The sequence below is a fragment of the Gallus gallus genome, chromosome 2 (assembly GCF_016699485.2).
Source record: "Gallus gallus isolate bGalGal1 chromosome 2, bGalGal1.mat.broiler.GRCg7b, whole genome shotgun sequence".
Taxonomy (NCBI): Eukaryota; Metazoa; Chordata; class Aves; order Galliformes; family Phasianidae; genus Gallus; species Gallus gallus.
The window spans coordinates 18,282,304-18,288,943 of record NC_052533.1 but is presented as its reverse complement, the minus strand read 5'-3'; positions in this window follow the sequence as shown (position 1 = coordinate 18,288,943).

Below are 6,640 nucleotides of genomic sequence, written 5' to 3'. Positions count from 1 at the left end.
ACAAAGCTCAAGTGCAAGTTTACATTTCTACAGACAGTAATCAATACCTAACTCGTGTTATTTGCTAATATTTCAATAGGGAGAGAAAGATTAAGTTCAACCTCAGCATGTCTGCAAATAGAATTTGTGTCAGTAGACTTAATTTTAAAACTAATTTACAAGAAATATGTAGTTTTAAATTGCTTGTATCTATTTTGGGGGAGGCTATTCACTTATCAACACAAACTGAAACAATATAAGATGACTTAAATTAATTATATGAGTTTAAATGTTTTTTGGCTTAACAATTCTCATACTAATAGTATTTTAAGCAGATTATAATGGAGCAACACACACATCATAAACTTCAATAGAGCTAAATTTGGCCATTAACCATACATGAACTGGCCTTGATAAGGGTGCAGAAAGTAAAGCATCTAGTGCTAAAAAGGGCTACAAAGTTTAATGATATTTAAGTGTCTAAACCTGGAGCCTCTGATTATTATCTTCATTATGATTAATCCAGAAAAGCCCATGTGCCACCAAGCAGTTTCATCTTACAGAATAGCATTAGTCCTGCTTTAAAAGAGACTGATTAAGTACTGAAAAACACCATGCAGCAGTGAGTTTAACACACTCACTTTCACAGTTTCTTGACAGGAGGGAAAAAATGCTGAAGCCAGAATCAATCATAGAATCACAGGATGGCTTGTATTAGAAGGGACCTCAAATTTCATCTGGTTCCAAACCTTTACTCTGAGCAGGGCTGCCACTCACCCACAGATCAGGCCACACAGGGCCCCATCCCACCTGGGGCATCCACAGCTCTCTAGGCAGCAGTGACAGTGCCTCACCATCCTCTGAGTGAATAATTTCTTTCTAACGTCTAACCTAAATTTCCCTCTTTCAGTTTAAAGCCATTCCCCCTTGCCCTATTGCTATCAGACAGTGTAAAAATGTCAGTCTCCTTCCTGTTCATAAGCTCTCCTCAAGTACTGGAAGGCCACAATGAGGTCTCCCCAGAGCCTTCTCCAAGCTAAACAATCCCAGCTCCCTCAATATTCTTTTTGTCTGTGGAAGATAGTTCTCCCTTCTCACTTATCAGAGGGCATACAGTCTCCTTTGCCTGTCTCTTCTGACCAGGGCTCCTGTAGAGCCCCTTCTTTTTATCTTTCACATCCCTCTTACCAAGTGCAGTACCATCTGCGCCTAGGCTATCCTGATCCCATCTCTGCATGGCCAGACAGCATCCCTGTGTTCTTCCTAGGCCACACATGCCTGCTTCCACTGCCTGTGTATTTTTCTTAGCCTTCAGTTTGATCAGCAGATCCTTGCTCAGCTATGCCAGTTCTCTGCTTCCTCTGCTTAATTTCTCATACTGGAGGATGGAGACATCCTGTGCTCTTAGAAAGGTACCCTTAAAGAACTGCCAGCTCTGTTCCACTCCTAAAGATCCACTCCCAGAGAATCCCATCCAATTATTCCTTAAATAGATGGAATTCAGCTCTCCTAAATTTCAGGGTCCTGACTCCACTCTTTGACAAGCCCATATTCCTCAAGATCATGAACACAACCAGAACATGGTCACTACAGCCCAGACTACCTGTAATTTTAACCTTTTTAGTGATCTCCTCTGTACTGGGAGGTCCAGTAACGTTTCACCACCAGTTGGTCTGTCCAGTAGGTCTAATCTTACTGCTTTCAGACATCATTTGAAAATCCCACTTACCTCTCACCTCCATGGTTCTGAACCAAAACACAATAAAATCTGCTCCCTCTACCTTGTTTTTGCCCCAGCTGAACAAACAGCATGATACAGACAAAAAATATGGCAGATTACAAAACCTTGATTTGGATAAAGAAACAGAGTCCAGTTACTCTGATACAATCCACAGGTTCCCAGCATTGCTTTCCAAAATCAGATAAACTGTTCAGTCTCCTACAGAACGCCTCAGTACCAATTTATAGAGAATTTGACTGAGAAAAAGCATTTTAAAATAAAACAGTGCTCAGACTAAGTAGGCTTTTTTTCCACCTACCTTATTAGACTGTGAAGTTCTAGTCCAGTTGGATGTTTCATTGGGTCGTGAGGATCACCACACATTTCAGTAAGACATGAGAAGCCTGTTGTTATTTTACTAAAATAAATACCGTTTCTTAGTCAAAATTCACATAACCCTAAAATATGTATTCCCTAAATGAGCAGTTTTTAGAGAATGATAATTTTGTGAGGTATCAAACTGTACATGCATCAGGGACCATATCTACACCTTCGTGGCCAAATCAGATTAATTGTGACCAGCAAATTTGCCTCTATTTATTTTGAATCATTTTCAACGAGCTCAGATCACAGTTATGTCCTTGTAGGAGGGTGAGTACATCCTGTACATATTCACAATATTTGAGACCAATTTGGCAGTGCTTGGGAAAAGAAGAAAGGCTTAAAATAAGAAAACATACGGATCTAGACTGACAGAAGGCCCACCTATGAGTATGTTTGATGTATTCTTCTGACTTGGCTGTCATAACTTGAGAAGCAGAAGAAGAAAGTAGTAGAACAACAACAAAAATACAAAGAGCAACTAGTCAAAACAAAATCTAAAATCAATCTGTCCAAAAGCAGCTGGAGTTGCATTTAGTTGACAGCATCTGGAATAGAAACCAAGTTGCAAAGCTGTACTTTACTAATCTCACAAGAGCACCAGTACCACAGTAATATACACATTTTTTGAAGGACTGATAAACTGAGAAATCTCTCATAGGATTCTGTTTGGTGGTTGCTCTAACATTGAGATTGTAGCTGTTGTCACTGTAGAACATTCTCTCTTTCATAACAATCACAGCTGTTCAACAGCATTTGGACAAGGAATATACTACTTGTTTTGGTATGTTGCTTGAGGATAGAGAAAAAGAGCTTGGGGGATGGAGAATATTTCACATAATAGCAAAGAAGGTTAAGTATTTAAAGTACTCCAATATTTCTGGTCTTTTTCCCTTCTCACAAAGGGACACAACAAAAAACAGGGCAAAGCAAAATAATGTTAGAGGTTGTTAAGGGTCAACAGAAAATGCAGAGGGCCAAAGTAGAAGTTCATCTAAGTAACACAACCTTAGAAACTTCAGGATTTAAAAGCATAACTCTAAATTTCTGTGTTCTAAGATCTTATCCCTGCCCTTGCAACTGTTATTTTCTACCAAAGATTACTTTGTCAAGCAATACAATAGGTCATGCTGTGAGGAACAGAGCTTTCCCATCAGTTTTTTGAAACAGAAGAAGAGATAAAGGCTGAAGTGCAAGCAAGTCAAATGTCAACCCAAATGCCTCCATAGCCTGGCATTCAACCAGCTTGTTTGCTCCACCTTGCACATGGTTTATTAAAACTATCCAATTAACTTTCTCCACTTCCATAATGCTGAAGGAATTGTATAAATTGCACAGTTAATTAGTTGATTATAAATAACTGTCATCTAATTCTTGTATTTTTATTTTATTTTTTGAACTGCTGGAGTAAAAACGAAAATGACAGGCTATTAAATAGCTGGGTCACTCAGATAAATGCATGAACTCAGTTCAGTTGAACTACTTGCCAGCAAGATTTAATATGTCATTTATCCCATCTAACTTGAGACATCCACACTGCAGAATAGCTGCAGTCATCAAGGTCTGTCTTAACAATACCTTGGAGCCCAATGAGCCTAATTCATTTTGTAGATGTATGCTTCCTAAGGTCAGTGAAGCCATGAAACGGTAAGATATCAATGCCATCCTGAGAGGAAATAAAATTAGGAAAAAGTGTTTATTTTATAATGGCACATTTATTTATAGAAAGGTTCAATGTTTGGTGCAGACAATCTTGTCTAAGAGATATCCTGTCAGATGAATTAGGAATGAGTAGTACTAGGAAATAGGTCTCAGTAAGCAGGCTACTGCCTACAAACACATCATCCACTGTGAGCAACACATTACACCTACATGGCATGAGACCTTCAATCAAATACTGGTGGAGAGGGAAAGATTCCTAAAACAAGAGTTCAGCCCACAATCAGGGATACAATAAAGAAAACATAATGAAGATGCTAATGTTCTGGAGAAAGGGATGAACGAGACAGAATAAGGCAGTGAAAAACACGATCTCCTTCTTTCCTGAAAATAGCAGCTGAGCTCAGAGCAATCCAGAATGACCCAGAGGCAAGAAAGGAAAGTAGGAAAATGAAAGTACACTCAGGATGACTCTTCTTCACATAGAACCGTTCATAACTGAGCCAACAGAAACGTAACACTCCTTACGGTAAATGGGCATATCAGTCCTCTACTAAAAGTGCTCAGCAGGAGAACAGGTAGCTAAGTTGTGCTAAAGATTTGAATCCGAATGTAGGAACTATAGAAGCCAGGGAGTGTTCTGAAGGCCTGACTATAGAAGTCCCAAGTCCAATGGGTTCAGTGACAGAGCTTTGTTGAAAGAAGAGCAGGCAAAAAGCCAAGATAAGCAGTGAAGCCAGTGCGCCACTGCTGGGAGAGAAGGGAAGAATGAGGAGGTGAGTGCCAAATGCAGTTTTGATGATTTATCACATCCATGGGCTCAACTGATGAACACTGGCATTTTTCAACCACCTCAAAATTCTTAGTGCCTCAGAGGTCTAAAAGAGACATTTAAAAAATGTCTCCACATCCTGACAAAGATACTGCCTAAAGCAAAGGAATCCTGGAGGCTGTAATTTATGACTTGAAGAACAATCACAAAAGCTGCCTATTTGTTGTGAAATCACTAAGAATTTGTATTCATATGCCAAGCAGGATTTTAAGAGCCAGCTGTTAATGCATGGATAAAACTGCATATATGCCTCTCTGTAGACAGAAGAGCCAGTAGAGCAACCGACTTTGCAATAAGAACAGCCCTCTCCATGTGTAGATTTTATCAGCAGCAAGCAGATGAAAAAGAAACCAGAGTTAAAATATGTAACAGCCATGGAGTGTCTAAAATCTTTTTAGGGCACAGTGCACACATATGAATTGCCAGTTTCTGCTGTCATTGTAAAACACGTACCCAGCACATAGTGCATTATCTTTGTGGAGCAAGTGACCTCCATGGCACATCATCTCATACTGGTAATTGCATAGTTCAGAGTTAGGAACACGTTGTAGTACCATGGGCTCAATTTTCAAAGGATTTCCTCCAGCAGAGCACAAGAACATACAGTTTAAAACAACTGACAATACCCTCTGAAGTCTCCGTTTCTGGAAGGATAAATTTGCCCTTATGAATTCTCCAGTGACTGGCCTGAGAATGGCGTTCAGATTAATTGCTCAAAAGCTGGACTAGATATCTGCACACTATACCACGGTCCCTTCTGACACTACAGCACAAAGACAGGTCATGAACAGCCATACAAGTGTTGCTCAGATTACACATTAGTTGTTCAGACAGCACTCTCAGACATATACTGACTTGCATTAATCTCTGCAGCAAAACCAGAATAAGAAATCTGTGCCTTTTCACCTCAATCATTCTTTCCCACTCACATCTTGCTATCTCTGTCCTTAAGAGGATATTACTGTTTGTGCAGCAAATTAATCACTGAAACAATGATAATAAAAGCAACAATTTGTGAGGAAAAAAAAAAAAAAACACCACAAAGATTATAGTTAATTGGTATCGTTTGGTAATAACATGCCAGCATATCCCACAGGTTGCCATATAGATAAACAAGAGAAAGTTACGCTGCAGGACAGGACTGGAACCATGGTAGCTTGAGCAACAGGAGGCCAGGCAGTACTTGTCACAGCCAGTGCATCAGGCAACAATTCCCTCAGCACAAATAACTCACTGTGAAATTAGCTTACTCTTGCTAATTAAAACAGCAGAGAAAATCAAAAGCCAGGTTCTGAGAGCAGAAATGAGGACACATTAAAAACAGCGATAGCTGGAAACATTCAGCTGGATCAATATACAGTGTGGAAGGTCTCGACAAGACATTCTAGAGCCAGCATGTAGATCTTTTTGATAATAATAATCTACAGGGTCTATAAAGACTGAACACCTTTTTCCTTTCAGTCATGTGTTACGAGAACTGCTCCAAAAGTAATGCCATCCATTTTTTGTATTAGCCTATGACATCAGAGGCAGATGTTGGTGGTATGGCAACAGAGGTTGAACATTCCTTCTACTACATTTTGTTTCCATGCAATGGATGGCAGCAGAGGGGCCATCTGACAGAATGACATCTGACATGCAAGTGCCTATAAAGCAATAGAGAGGAATTGAATTCCTTCATGTGGAAGAAAATTGCACCCACTGACATTCATTGATGTTTACTGAATGTTTATGGAGACCAAACAGTGGATGTGCGCACAGTGAGGTGGTGGATGGTGTGCTTCAGCAGTGGCACCAGTGTCGCAAAAGACAAGCTCTGTTCCAGATGGCCATGCACAGCTGACACATCACAAAATTATGACCATCTCAATCAGCTAACCCACAAAAACAGGCAATTTATGACCAGGAAACTGTGTATGGAGCTGAATATCAACTTCAGTGTGTTGGAGATGACAGTGGCAATGTTGGAATATCACAAAGTTCGCACCAGCTGGGTCCAATGAATGCTCACACAGGAACAAAAAGAACACTCCATGCAAATTTTTCAGGACCTACTGAACACAATACGA